The 13,345-nt window shown below is 49.6% G+C and overlaps 1 protein-coding gene across 3 annotated transcripts in view; it reads left to right on the plus strand.

Annotated features, from left to right (window-relative positions):
- The first annotated feature begins 2,182 nt into the window (after positions 1-2,182).
- Positions 2,183-13,345, plus strand: part of PTPRU (protein tyrosine phosphatase receptor type U) — a 704,694-nt gene continuing 693,531 nt past the window's right edge. For 2 of the 3 annotated variants that reach the window (XM_050932286.1, XM_050932285.1), the window contains exon 1: positions 2,183-2,221. The gene's annotated coding sequence lies outside the window, so the exon portion shown is untranslated. The remainder of the gene's footprint in view (positions 2,222-13,345) is intronic. The other variant, XM_050932288.1, reaches the window with a different exon arrangement.

The following is a 13,345-nucleotide window of genomic DNA, read 5'->3' on the forward strand; positions in this document are numbered from 1 at the left end:
GTTCCCAGATCCCACATGTGCTGGTCTCTTTAGCGATGCAGCCGGCTCCCCAGAGCAGCAGCAGGTGCACCGAGTGCGGCCTGGGCCATTTGCATCACTGCAGCCGCGGCACTGGAGCGGGGCGAAGAGGGGAATGGAGCCGGAACGAGGCTGTTTGGAAATGCAAACTGCGCTGCTTTACATATTGAAAGGACATAAATAACCCATCGTAGCCTGCTTCATGGCTCCGGAAGGGCCTTCACTGTGCCGGCACGTGTTCAATCATGGAGAATTTCGCCTCGCCGTGCGTGCTTTTATTGCCTCTCGGAACACATCCCATCACTCACACGCCACGGACCCAAACAAGGCGAGCTGCTTTCCTTCCGGAGAGGAGTTCTTCTTTGCAAACAAGGCACCGGGCTCAGTTACTGAGGCAAAGCTTGCTCCTCACGTGCTGCTTCTCCAGTGAAGCTGAGATTCTTAATTCTTTAAAGTGTCCTCCCTGGCCATCACCACGCAGGAGTCGGGCCAAGGGTGTTTAGAATTTAAATCTAAAAACAAAACGGGAGGAGGGAAGAAATTTCCGAAGCAAGGAGGCTTTGTCGGTTTCAGACAGCGACTTCCCCTCTGCCTCAGTTTCCCCAGCTGTAAAATATCGTGTGGTTTATTAAGTGTATTCCTGTCCCCAGCTCAAACACCCGGATGCTTTCACGAATATTTCTTTGTATTACTTCAGCGCCTCAGCGCCCCAGGCCTGGCCCATGATCCCAGGGTGCTAGGTGCTGTACAGACACAGAACAAAGAGGCCCTAATTTCCTCTCTGTGTCCTCAGCTAGTCAGCCTGGCCTCTGTGGAGTTAGCTTAGAGAAGAAGAGGGCCATAGACGTGGAAAGACAGGAAGAGCCATGCGGCATCAGAGCAATGGACCAGCTGGTCTGACAGTGCCCTTCAGAGGCAAGCCCAGCCTTCCCATAATGCATCTCACTGTGCAGTGTTAGTCAAGGGCTGGGCAGGACTGGGGATGTGCGTGAGGACTGGCAGCCCTTGTCATTCCATCCCGCTGCGCTCTCGGCGGCCGCTCTCCTTTGTCAGCTCTGGCCTGGCCGGAGCTAGTTTGATTCCCAGCAGATGAGCAGAGTGCACTCCTGCAACCCAGCAAATTCCCACTGCAGGGCATTTGGCCCTGTCCTGCCCAGCCCAGTGGGGAATCCCAGGGATGACTTGCCCCTCTGTGCATTTCTGATGTCCTGGGTAGTCAGGGATTCAGTATAGTAATCATCATCCCTGGCTCTTATCTAGTGTGGTTCAGCTGTAGATCGCTAAGCACGTTACATGGGAGGTCGATATCATTATCCTCATTTTACTGGTGGGGAAACTGAGGCACAGAGCTCCTGTGACTTGTCCAAGGTCACCCAGGAGGCCAGTGGTAGAGTTGAGAATAGAACCCAGGTCTCCTGCGTCCTTGTCCAGGGTTCAATCACATGGCCACACAAGGAGTTCACCTGGAGTGGAGACTTACCTGCGGCAGGTGGGGCTTTGGAGGCCAAGTCTGCCTCTTCTGCCTGCTGACCCGAAGGCACCTTGGGGATGATGCTCGAGGACGCAGGTCACCCTTTACCCATTTTCTGGAGGGGCCGGGACCCCATTGACTCAGCCTGGGTGGCATTTGACTGTGTGCAGATGGGAGGTGCCTGCCCTGCATAGCATCCCTACAGCAGATCCAGTGCTGCACTCAGGGGCATGTCATAACGTGCCTGGATCTGACCCCAGCAGCTGCTGGATGCTAGTGATCTGCTTCAGACCCAATGCAGCCCAGGGCAGAGCTGCCAAAGCATAATTGAATGTGGGGCCTTGGGGAGGCAGGAGGGTTTTTCACCCCATGCCCATCGGAGTCCAGCATCAGCCGCTCAGAGCTGGCTTCGTCTCCGGGTGGGCCAGCTGGCTGGGGTGACAATAATTGCGTTTTAAATAATCCATGGCTCCGGGAGAGTGGTTTCAAGTCACTCTGTGTTTGGAGCAGGGAGGCAGTGGGATGTTAATTGAGTGGTGGTTAATTATTAAAGCAGTTTTATTGCGGGTTAGCGGATGTATAATCGCCCAGCCCACGCCTGGCCTTGCCTGTCTGTGTCTCCTGGCTAGAGAGCTTGGCGGAGAGACGGCCCCTTCGGGGTAAACAAACGGAGTGTGGTGGGACTTTGAACTCTGCACAGAAACCTGGATCCCGAGCTCCTTAAAGGGACAGGTACAATCTCCTGTGTTGTTGACCAGCCTTAAAATTACTGTTATCACCGGGTGTCTGTCCTTCGGATTCTCTCTCTGTCCATCTCTCTTGTCTCTGTATAGAGTGTTCACGTGTTGCCACACGTCACTGTGGTGTCCAAGTACCAGAACCAAGAATCGCCAGGTTTTTTAAAGCTGCTGTTGTATGGCCAATAGAAACAACCAGGTGTGCACAGCTGCTGAATGTGGCAACAGCCATCCTTCGTGATGTCACTTCCTGAAGGAACGTTACTGAGGGTGGGACTTCCTGGATTGCCATATCCCCCAGCCACCAACCTGAGGAATCCCAGCAGGGGGCAGCGTGTCGAAGTTTGAGAGGAGAGGAGGGTCCCCGAAGGCAGAGAAGCCAGGGGCCATGAAGGCCTCCAGTTTGATTGTTTGTCTTGCCTGGCTGGGCTGCGCAGTGGTTCATCGGGTCTAACCTCTGCAGTTTTGTGACAGTTGCCACAGCCTCCACGTCTCTGCTTCAGAGCTGGCTCTGGACTGCTCGGCACCCCTAGTCCCCCAGGGCACGTGCTGCCCTTCACTCTGCTACTGCAGCCCCCACAGCTGCAGCAAGGTTCGGCTCCACCCCCGGGGCTGAAATCCTGCCATTCGTTCCCCGTCGCTTCCTTGCAAAGGATTAAATCGTTTGGTAGCAGCCAGGCTCCTTAGAACCAGGACAAAAGGTCCAGACTGGGCCTCCAATCTCCAAGTAGCTTATTGTTCCCCGAATGCTGGCTCTAAGCCTCCACCAGGGGGTGCTAAGTTTGGTCACAGGCGGGGGGCAGAGGAAAGGGACACCTTTAGCTGGCTTAGGTAGGGCGCTGATGTGTTTTAGAGGCAGCAGTGTCCTGCTGAGAACACAGCCAGGATTGGAGTCCTTTCTGCAGCTGGGGTCCCTTAAAGTGGAAAAATATTGCCTGGAGGTGGGGGAAAAGTATTCCTGAAAACTGGGGGGAAGAGGAAGGATAGGGTGGGGCCTCGTCACTCATGTCAGCAGATTGTATGGATACTTGGGGCCGTTTTAGAGGGTGACTCTTAGTGGAGGGAAAATTTCATCCCTCTTCATGTTACTCCATCTTCATTTGGCAAGCCTATTAAAAATGCCTTTGCAAAGAGGCAGTGACACAACAGCACTCACTCCTCCTTGTTGGCCATCCTACATGATGTCACTTCCTGAAGGACTGTTACTCAGGGCAGGACTTCCTGGCTTGCCATACTCTCCAGTGTGGTTGTGTAGTCGGTTTGAGTAGTTGAAATGCCCAAATCCTGCCCTCTCACCTTGGAACTTTTCTTTGGCCCATCCCCATTTTAAACAGTTACTGCAGTATTCTATAGTAAGACTTCACGGCGCCATTGGGACTATATTCAACATTGTCAGCCCCAAGCATTCAAAAATCATGATTGATGTCTCCCAAAATTATGAAATTGGCTTAAAAATCTCTTTTAAAAATAATATATTTTTGGTTCTATTTATTTGCCTTCTGGTGTTTGAGCCTTTAGGTTTCATATTTTCAAGCTTTTCTCTGCAACCACCAGGGTTAGAAACGTCTAATCTTTTTCAGACTGAAGCTGAGATTCTCACATAATCACTGAACTCCAGGAGTGGGGACTTTAAGAAAAATACCAGATATCATGTGACTCTCTATTAAAATCACGCGACCTTGCATTGCTGAGTGTTTAGACTCCTCTAACTAGTGTTAGACTATTACTGGAGAGTGAATCTAGGATTATTTTTTAATCTAAAAGAAGAATTCCTCATTTAAAATAAAAATCCTACCGTCATGATCCCAAGCGTTCCAGATCAACACATTGATACTGTAGCATCATTAATCTATGATTATTTTGTATTACAATCCCCTACTACCTCTGCTTGGGATCTGGGTTGTGGGCGCACGCGCGCGCACACACACACATACACACGCTGATACTGTAGCATGTTGGATCATTATTCTATGATTATTTTGTATTACAATCCCCTACTACCCCTGCTCGGGATCCGGGTTGTGGGCGCGCGCACGCACGCACACATATCCCAGGCCTTGCCCTTCCTAAGCCCGGGCCTTGCCCTTCCTAAGGGGTGCTCTTTAAAAGGCAAGAGGAAGGAATTTATGACTTTTTCCGTAGTTGTTGATAGGCCCATATTGTTCCTCTTAGTCTCGCATTTGCAAATGCTAAGGTTATCAGGGATAAGTGACATATTATGCAAATCCTCTCTCTTAATATCTGGCTGTTCTCCCACTGGAATCGCATTGGCTAAACCCCATGCATTATAGGAGCTGCTAATGTTTACCCATTAGCTTCTTTGGCTAATATATGAGGCTTCAAGTTGCAAATTGATGTTTCGTACAGCTGAGCAAATTATTTTGCTATTAAATACAATATTTAAAATGAGTTGGAAAAGCAAAACAAACTACTGGCAAGAATTTTAATGTAGCCACTTTCCATGGTCCCCTAATCAGCTTATATCAGCGGCTGAAAACCAGTCATTTTTTAAAAACATTTCTGTGTTGCAGAAGTATTTATTGTAACCTGCAATGCACAGCGCATGCCTACTCCAGCCTCTGGCGGGCGGCTAGTACACTTATCCCTGTTGCCTTAAGTTCCTGTCTCTTATCAGGAACTAGATCTTAGTCCTTGTGTATACAATTTGCATGTACCTAGCTTCTCTTTGTCCAAAGAGCTTAATGTGCATTATAAACGTTAAGCTAATTGGGTGTCCTCCTGCCTGCTCTGGCTTTGTCTAGCTGAGGGCTGTGTCTACATTACAGATGTCTGCTGGCATAGCAGTGTCAGTTCCGGATGGGGAAATAGGTGTGATCTCTGACCGACAGAGCTGTGCCGGCAAAAGTCCCTTGTGCAGATGCAGCGTATGCCAGGAAAAGTGCGCTTTCACCAGCATCGCTTGTTTTGCTTGTGGGCCGGGGGCTGGAATAAACCATGCTGGCGAAAGCACAGTTTTGCCAGTGTAACCTACAGCCACACTAAGAAGTGCTTTGCTGGCATTCCTAGCCTGGCAAAGCACTCCTAATGTAGAGAGTAGGGTGTTTTCCCCAATTGTGGGTCCTTAAGCACTGTGACAATACAAATAATAAATAATAGCAACAAGTCCTAGTATGTACAGGTGTGTACACACGCGCACACACACACACACGTGTACACGCGTACGCTCAAGTGTATGCACATACGTACAGAGATGGTCCTTGCCCTTGTTAGGTAATAAAGCAAGTCCTCACTCACCTCTCCAGCACCCGAGTTCGTGCGGAGTTGGTATGGGGCACACAATTCTGTCAGAGACCAGACACCAATGCGTTGATCAACGGGCTCACACTATCCTTAGCTCTCAAAGCTTTAGATTAAGTGTGGCCCCTTTATTAGGGGTGAGCATCAATATTTATACACAGAAGTAAACAAAGTGATTAACAAAAGATAATGGTCATGCATAATCAATCAATATTTTACAGGAAAAGCAAGTTTAACAAGTAAATGCATAGAGATAAAGGCTAATGGCTACTTAATAAAGGGGGTGTCATGAGTAGTTTGCAGGTTAGTGCTTTGTTCGATAAAGGGTTCAGAAAGGATTATGCAGAGACGGCCAGTCTGGGTGTGTTTTGGCTCCCCAAAGTTCACCAAAAGTTTAGACCCAACATTCCTCCATTTGTAGCTTTGAGATAACTATTAATCAAAAAGCTACACCCTATTTCAAGATCTCAAGGGCCGCTTGGCAATTTCAGCCTGGGCCAATTCGAAGAGAGTAAGGCTTTTAGCTGAAGTGGGAAAAGAATAAACTGACTTACATGAGTTTATGAGGGAGGGGACACACTGAATACAGCAACACAGTATTATAAGGACTACTATGGCCCCAACAACACCCACCAAGAGGTTTTTAACCCACCCAAGTCCGGGCAGCCAATTCCATAAGGCTCCCCACCAATCATAAGGTGGCTGGCCAGAGGAGTAGTTTTTAGCCATTTCCCTTAGGTGTTTGGTACGTTGAAAAGTGTCAGAGTAGGTGTCATTTACAAAAACACAGCATTCTTCATTTATGAGGGCGCAAGTTCCTCCCTGGGCTGCTAACATCATATCTAAAGCCATTCTGTTTTGCAAAGCTAACTGGCGCAGCTGGGACATTTCCCCGGCCTGATTTTCAAATAGGGTTGCAGTTTCATTTGTCAAAGATTCTAATAGTCCCTGTAGGCGGATGATAGCACCCTTCAAGCTAGTGTGACCAGCCCACCGCTGCCAGGACAAACCATCACGGAGATTAATATCTCTGTCAGTTTCACGGATGTTACGAACGTGGGGAAAATGAGGGGGAGTGAGGGAGATGCGAGAAGGCGGTGCTAGCCATGCCAAATAACATGACCCTGCCCAATCAGGGGAGAGAAAATAATAAGCCTTGGGCCCGCACACCCAGTATGTTCCATATAATGCGTTTTGGGTATTCCATTTCTCAAAGTAGGAGGTAACCCACCACCCGTTGTACCACTGTTCCCCTGGTAATGCAGAGGGGTCGTTGTGTGAACTGCAGAGGCACAATTTGGTAGTGTTGTCCTCAAAGGGCAGTGTAGTACTGCTTGAGCAGTTGTAGAAGGCAATTGTGTATCCTTTAACAATTAGTTGGACACCCTCGAGATCTGAGCAGGGCTTTTTAAAAACTGACTCTGAAAACCTGCCCCTCCATGAAAAAGTTGAAAAGGTTGGATCGGGGTGAGGGATCCACATATGGGATAAGTGGGATGCGCAAGGCTTGAAGCCAAGATTTTTACTAAAGGCGGTGCCATTAAAATATATGTTGCATTTACTTGTTCCCACAAAAGTTGACCCTTTTTCTTTAACAAAACACAGTGATCCTGTTTGATTGGTTACCCTGAGATATTTGTTAATTGGCACTCCTGTTTTGTCCCATGTAAGATTGGGTTGGACTGGATCTTTTATTCTAGTCGGTGGCATCCAAGTCATATTAGCAGTGGTTAGGGGAATGGGTGTGAAGGGGAGTCCCTGTGCTGCATTTACTGGAAATTGAGTATATACCCAGCAATCACTTCTATTTCCTAAAATACGAGTTTTAACCTCGTGGGAATATCTAATAAAAGCATTATCTTCATAAGCAGAAAATAAACTAAAAAAGCATAAAAAAAACCATACAGTTGTCAGAATAAAGGGTCCTCTCATTTTTTTCGAGTCAATTTAAGTCTAATGTCTGAGAGAGGTAAGCTGGTCCACTGGTCGAAGGCAGTGTCCTCAGTGGTGACAAGAGCTGCTGGTCCGTCACTGTGGTCCACTACGGCTGGCTTGACGTGGGAGTGGTGGATCCAAGATTTGCGTCCTTCCAGGAACACTGCAGTCTGGGTTGTCAAAAGAACCTGGTGGGGTCCAGTAAACCTTGGCTGGAGGGTGTCGTCACGAACGAACTTTTTGGCCCAGACGAAGTCCCCTGGTTGGAACGGGTGGATTTGTTCCTCCAGCGGCACGGTCTGGGAAAACTGAGAGGCTTTCCAAAGGGTACGAAGGCGAGCCTGTAGGGAGAGAAACTGACACGCGGTCATATGATCCCCTCCCAATAGTGAAACATCAGCACGTGGTAGCGCCCCGCCTTTGAAAGGGGGGTGTCCATAGAGCAGTTCAAAGGGGGATAATCCCAATGCGCGGGTTGGGCGAGTACGAAGGTGAAACAGGACCAAGGGAAGTACCTGAGGCCACTTTAATCCTGTTTCCTGACAGTATTTAGCCAATGTAAACTTAAGTTCCCTATTCATACGCTCAACTTTCCCGCTAGACTGGGGGTGGTAGGGTGTATGAAAGGAGTGTGAAATGCCCAGTCCTTGTTCTAAACGGCCAAGGACATGACCAGTAAAGTGAGGTCCGCGATCTGAGTCGAGCACAAGAGGGATGCCAAAACGGGGTACAATATCTCTAAGGAGAATCTTCGCCACTGTGGCAGCAGTACAATTAGCAGTAGGAAAAGCTTCGACCCAGGAAGTCAGAGGGCAAACCAAAACAAGGAGGTGCTTTTTCCCAAAAGCCTTTGGCATATCTGCAAAGTCAATTTGAAGATGTTGAAATGGAGCAGCAGGCGGAGGTCTTCCACCCTTAATTTTGTTAAGAGGCGGAGCAGGTCCATTACGCTGACATGTGCTGCATGCTTTCACTATTGATAGGCAATAGGGTTGAATGCCTGGAGCATACCAAAAGCGAGCGATAGTGTCCACGAGGGCGTGCGTGCCGTAGTGACCCCCTTTATCATGGTGCCAGCGAACTGCCACGGGGTATGTGGAGCGAGGGAGGCAGGCTCGGCCATCTGGCATAAGCCAGGTCCCTTTGACCAGAGTGGCCCCGAGGCTTTCCCACGATTGTAGTTCAGCAGCGGGTACTGGTACGGGGTGCGGTGGAGTAAAGGAGGAGGTTGCAATAGCCAATGTGGGCATGGCTAAAGGTAAGGTGGCAGCCTTCTTGGCGGAGGCGTCAGCCAGGGCATTCCCATGGGTAACGGGGCTACTATCTTTAGTATGGGCCCGGCAGTGAACTACAGCCAGGACAGAGGGTTTTTGGAGGGCGTCCAAAAGCTTGTGGATGAGGGGGAGGTGCTGAATGGGTTTACCGGCAGCTGTCTGGAAACCTCGAAACTTCCAGAGGTGGATATGACAATGCACAACTCCAAAAGCATATTTGCTATCAGTAAAAATGGTAACGGTCTTACCAGCGGCCAACTGGCAAGCTCGGGCCAGGGCATAGAGTTCAGCGGCTTGGGCTCCCCAGTTGCCTGGCAGTGAGGCGGCCTCTTGAATGTCCCATTCAGAGGTGACAGCATAACCAGTGAAACGCTTGCCATCAACATAGAAGGAGCTTCCGTCCGAGAAGAGGATGCAATCGGGGTTGTCCAGTGGCACGTCAAACAGGTTGTCTCTTATCTGTAAGATGCTGTAAACTACTTCCACACAGTCGTGCTGATCCTGGAGGACTGGCAGGTCAGGAAGCAAGGTAGCTGGATTAAGGGGTCCACACCTTTCAAAAATTAGGTTAGTGTCTTCTAAGAGTTCGGCCTCTAGCTGTTGCTGACGATGGGCCGAAAAGACTTGGGTTGTGCCCCTACGCAGAAGGGCTGACAAGGCATGAGAGGTCCAAACTGTGGTAAAATGACCCAGGGTTAGGCTCTTTGCCTTTGTGATCAGCAGGGCAGCTGCTGCCAGAGTCCGGGTGCAGGATGGGGTTCCCTGAGCGACAGGGTCGATTTGCTGAGAGTAAAAAGCAAGCGGGAAATGGTGGGGCCCGCTCAGCTGGGTAAGGACACCACTAGCAATTCCGCCCCTCTCGTGGACAAAAAGGTGAAAGGGTTTGCTGTAATTGGGGGGGCGGAGAGACATGGAGGAGGCCACACTGTCCTTCAGTAACTGAAAGGCTTGAATAGTGTCCGGGGACCACTGCAAAGGGTCAGGAGCAAGGTTAGCAGTGAGTCGGTGGAGCGGTTTGCTTAACTCCCCGCAGGACGGCAACCAGGGGCGACAGAAGCCAATTAATCCTAAGAAACCTCGAAGTTGTTTCTTGGTGTTCGGTAGAGGGCAGTTTTGAATAGTCTTTATGCGGGCTGGGTCCATCTGTCTTCCCTCTGGGGTTAACATGAAGCCCAGATATCGGACCTTCTGTGAGACCCACTGAATCTTTTTAGGGTCTACCTTGTGGCCTCTGGTGTGTAGGTATAATAAAAGTGCCTTACCATCGATGCGGAGGGCAGCTTCTTCGCGATTACCTAATAGGATGTCATCTACGTATAGGACCAGTGTGGATCCCTGCGGACTGGTGAAACCTTCCAAGTCGTGGCGGAGGCACTGGCTGAAAATCGTGGGGCTGTCTCTGTAGCCTTGAGGAAGTCGTTGCCAGACATAACTTTGTCCCTCCCAGGTGAAACCAAAGAGATACTGAGAGTCTGGGTGCACAGGAATGCTGAAAAAAGCTGATTTTAAGTCAATAACAGTGAACCACTCAGCATCCCAGGGGATTTGGCTGATGATAGTAGCTGGGTCAGGAACTACTGCATGAAGAGGGACCACATACTGATTAACAACTCGTAGATCCTGTACAAAGCGCCAACGAACAGGGTCTCCGTCCTTTTTAGGAGGCTTTTTGACAGGCAGTATAGGGGTGTTACAGGGAGTGCGCTGAGGGCGGACTAGCTTTTGTGCAATGAATCCCTCGATAATGGGGCGGATGCCCTCCCGGGCTTCCAGCGACAGGGGGTATTGAGGGACTGACGGGGGGGTTAAGGAAGGCTTCACCTGAATCCTTACAGGCTCTGCCGAAAGGAGCAGGCCAACATCAGTGTCAGAAATTCCCCAGAGGGTTGAAGGCAAGTCAGTGAGGTCAGGGGAGAGAGAGGGGGGTGTTTCCCAATTACCCTGAGTAGGGGCCGAATCTCCTAACACTGTCATCAATAATCCTACCCCTTCAGGAGTGCAGGTTAAAGTAGCCTCAAGCTTACAGAGTAAATCCCGGCCCATCAAAGGGATCGGACAAGCTGGGGAAAAAAGAAAACGGTGAGGAAAACATTTATCAGCATAAACAACATTCAAAGGCAAAGTGAGTTCCAGAGACTGTGGGTTGCCCTCCACCCCAGTCGCAGTTTTAACCTCAGAGGATAGCCAGGGAGAGGGGGCATGATTTAAAAGAGAGAAAGTAGCCCCAGTATCAATGAGGAAAGAGACAGGCAGTCCCTGGACTGAAAGGGTTAAACGAGGCTCTTTGCTGGGAGGGGAGAAAGTGAGAAAGGAGCCGGCTAAAGACATTAAGGAAATAAGACCATCACATTGTTTGCCTTCGCCCCCGGGGTACCGTCATTGAGGAGGCTGAGTTTGCTGCGGCTGCTGCTGTTTCCCGTAGTTGATCCAGGCCTGGGGAATGGGCTGAGCTGGTGGTGCAGGGGTGTATTCCTCACTTGTGTAAGCATCTGCGGATGCAACCAGACCCTCTGGGCGTCCCCAGGGGCATTCACGTTTAAAGTGACCGGGCTGTCCGCACTGAAAACAATTTCCTGATGGCTGGGGTCGCCAGGACCCTCTTCCCCGAGCACCCTGGAATCCCCTGCCACGGCCACGGCCTTTGCCTCGAACACCGCCGTGAAAAGCTAAAGCCATCAGCTTATATTCTTCCTTTTTCTCTTTCTTTTTACTACTTTCCCTTTCTTTCTCCCAGGCAAAATCAGCTACGTCCAACACTGAAGTGACTGACTCACCTCCCCAACCAGGGCGAAACTTTAAGAAGTAATCCCTTACAGGGGGCACCGACTGATTCACAAAAAATGAAATAAGAGTAGGGTGGTCTGCTTCTCTCTCAGGATCCATCTGAGTGAACATTCGGGCCCCCTCCAATAGCCTCGACCAGAACTTTCTGGGCGGCTCATCAGATTCCTGCCGAATCTGCATGAACTTAGCCTGATTAGGCGAGCGGCGAGCCATTTCCTTGAGTCTCTCTAACAATCGCTCTCGATCTGTTCGCAGCTGAGTCAGCCTTGGCTGAGTCCAGTCTAGGGGATTCCAGCCAGCGGCCAGATCCCGCCTATCCATCCAAGTATGATTAGCTGCATTGCTATCTCCCCATGTCCTTTCTGCCATCCACAATCTACTACGTTCCTCTCCGGTCAAAACTCTACTTAACAACTGATCCACATCCGTATAAGTAGGATTATAACTTAAAAACAATCTTTCTAGAAGTTCTATGATCTTTCGGGGATTTTCCCCAAAAGACCCTGACAACTGTCCCCACTCTTTCAAGTCCCATTCTAGCCATCCTTTATATTCCACAATATTAGCATGTTGTAACCGTCCATCATTGCCCATATAAGGTTGATCGTGCACCTGTAAAGGCATCTCTCTAACTATACTTTTATTACTCGCAAGAGATTTGACGGGGACATCCTCTGGGCTATCCTCAGGGGGGGGGGGCATGCACCCTGCCGTACCTGCTTGGACATTAGCCTAGTAACCACTCCTCCCGAGGTTTGCCCCTCCATTTCCTCCTCATCCTTCTGCAGAAATTCCAATCTGGTATCCTGCAGATTCCCCTCTGCTACAAGGAGAGAGTTCCCCTGCGGAGGAATAGGGGCAGGTGCAGAGGGGACCAGCTGACGAGTCAAAACACGCCGTGGTCTACACCCTTCATCGAAATAACCTGGAGGGGGTTCACTCTCGGGAGAGTACCTGACTGCCATAATTTTTAAAGATTTCCACAGCTCTGCTGCTGTGTCCCAACAAAACCAGTAACATAACTGTCCCGGATGGTCTTTTTCGATCTGGCTCTTTACTCCTCTTAAGGCAGCCTGTTCGAAAGAGCCATACGAAGGCCACCTCATCTCCGGGTCGGCCAATACCGCGGTATACCCAGTCCAATTCCTTACACATAGTGTGTACAACTTCTTCCTAGACATTCCTGTCTGTACTGGGAGTTTCCCTTCGTTCCATAACTTAGTTACAATCCCCAACGGACTCTCAAGAGGCACGCTAGTCCCTTGACCCATGGTGTCTGACAGGAGCCCTCCAACTGGCGTTTACCCTGCTGTCCAGTACACGACCCCTCAATATTGAATTGGCTGGGAGAAATCTCCTGTGGCGCCTTGCCAATTCATATATGAGTGGTCTGACCACTGGACAGAGGTACCGCACCAGAAGGAATCCCGGACGAGCCCCCAAATTGTTAGGTAATAAAGCAAGTCCTCACTCACCTCTCCAGCACCCGAGTTCGTGCGGAGTTGGTATGGGGCACACAATTCTGTCAGAGACCAGACACCAATGCGTTGATCAACGGGCTCACACTATCCTTAGCTCTCAAAGCTTTAGATTAAGTGTGGCCCCTTTATTAGGGGTGAGCATCAATATTTATACACAGAAGTAAACAAAGTGATTAACAAAAGATAATGGTCATGCATAATCAATCAATATTTTACAGGAAAAGCAAGTTTAACAAGTAAATGCATAGAGATAAAGGCTAATGGCTACTTAATAAAGGGGGTGTCATGAGTAGTTTGCAGGTTAGTGCTTTGTTCGATAAAGGGTTCAGAAAGGATTATGCAGAGACGGCCAGTCTGGGTGTGTTTTGGCTCCCCAAAGTTCACCAA

The sequence above is a fragment of the Gopherus flavomarginatus genome, chromosome 22, assembly GCF_025201925.1.
Source record: "Gopherus flavomarginatus isolate rGopFla2 chromosome 22, rGopFla2.mat.asm, whole genome shotgun sequence".
NCBI lineage: Eukaryota > Metazoa > Chordata > Testudines > Testudinidae > Gopherus > Gopherus flavomarginatus.